This window comes from Triticum dicoccoides, chromosome 3A (genome assembly GCF_002162155.2).
Source record: "Triticum dicoccoides isolate Atlit2015 ecotype Zavitan chromosome 3A, WEW_v2.0, whole genome shotgun sequence".
Taxonomy (NCBI): Eukaryota; Viridiplantae; Streptophyta; class Magnoliopsida; order Poales; family Poaceae; genus Triticum; species Triticum dicoccoides.
In genome coordinates, this window is record NC_041384.1 from 475,004,288 (window position 1) to 475,006,288 (window position 2,001).

The window sequence follows — 2,001 nt, forward strand, 5'->3', positions numbered from 1 at the left end:
TGGCGCGCCCTAGGGGAGTCCTACTCCCACCGGGAGTAGGATTCCCCCTTTCCTAGTAGAACTAGGAGCCCTTCCAAGTAGTAGGAGTAGGAGGGAAGGAAAGGGAAGGGAAAAGGAGAAGGAAGGAAGGGGGCGCCCCCCCTCCCTAGTCCAATTCGGACCAGCCCATGAGGAGGGGTGCGGCCACCCTTTGAGGCCTTTCTCTCCTTTCCCGTATGGCCCATTAAGGCCCAATACGAATTCCCGTAACTCCCCAGTACTCCCGAAAATACTCGAATCACTCGGAGCCTTTCCGATGTCCGAATATAGTCGTCCAATATATCGATCTTTACGTCTCGACCATTTCGAGACTCCTCGTCATGTCCCCGATCTCATTCGGGACTCCGAACTCCTTCGATATATCAAAACACATAAACTCATAATATAACCGTCATCGAACTTTAAGCGTGCGAACCCTACGGGTTCGAGAACTATGTAGACATGACCGAGATACGTCTCCGGTAAATAACCAATAGCGGAACCTGGATGCTCATATTGGCTCCTACATATTCTACGAAGATCTTTATCAGTCAAACCGTATAACAACATACGTTGTTCCCTTTGTCATCGGTATGTTACTTGCCCGAGATTTGATCGTCGGTATCTCAATACCTAGTTCAATCTCGTTACTGGCAAGTCTCTTTACTCGTTCCGTAATACATCATCCCGCAACTAACTCATTAGTTGCAATGCTTGCAAGGCTTAAGTGATGTGCATTACCGAGAGGGCCCAGAGATACCTCTCCGACAATCGGAGTGATAAATCCTAATCTCAAAATACACCAACCCAACAAGTACCTTCAGAGACACATGTAGAGCACCTTTATAATCACCCAGTTACGTTGTGATGTTTGGTAGCACACAAAGTGTTCCTTCGGTAAACGGGAGTTGCATAATCTCATAGTCATAGAAACATGTATAAGTCATGAAGAAAGCAATAGCAACAAACTAAACGATCAAGTGTTATGCTAACGGAATGGGTCAAGTCAATCACATCATTCTCTAATGATGTGATCCCGTTAATCAAATGACAACCCATGTCTATGGCTAGGAAACTTAACCATCTTTGATTCAACGAGCCAGTCAAGTAGAGGCATACTAGTGACATACTGTTTGTCTATGTATTCACACATGTATTATGTTTCCGGTTAATACAATTCTAGCATGAATAATAAACATTTATCATGATATAAGAAAATAAATAATAACTTTATTATTGCCTCTAGGGCATATTTCATTCACCTTGTACCTATGTGAGTTGTCTTGAATGAATAAAGGTGGCGAGATTTCTCAGAAAAAGAAAAATTCTAGCTTCAGGCGAGATATAGTGGCAGATCCTATTTGACTCCCGTAGGCATCAAAAGGACGACCCTTCGCTGAAGCGAGTCACCACATGGGCCAGCCCACGTATGGATTTGGCTAGCTTCTGTTTCCTTCTTTCTTGCGTTTTTGTTTTTCGTTTTTCTTGTATGGGTTTTTGCTTCCAGTTTTTCACTGTTTTGCCCAGTTTTCAATTTTTTTTGTTCTGGTATTTTTTTCGGGTTCCTTTTTCCCCTTTCATCTTTTTCTTTTATATTTCTTTTTATATTTTCTGTTTCTGTTCTTCTTCTCTTTATTGGGTATCTATAATACCTAAATAGTTTATCCCCACTAACTATTTTTCTTAACATGCAGCCTATCCACTTCAGCAATGTGCCACATCATCAATTATTTACCCTTTTAACCAGTTTTTGTTGACATTTAGAAGTGGCGTGTTGTGGGCTTCATTTTCCAAACTTAAATACCGATGGAAGCCCAATCGACTCGACTCCCAGACAGAAGAAAGAAGCCCAAGCCCATCATCAGCATCGGTTTCGCTTCCGTCCTAATCGCCTCCTCTTCCGTCATAGCCAGCATCTACAGTATCTATCCCCACCACCGCCCTCTGCCCACCAATGTTCTCCTGTCGTACGTCTCCCCCCCC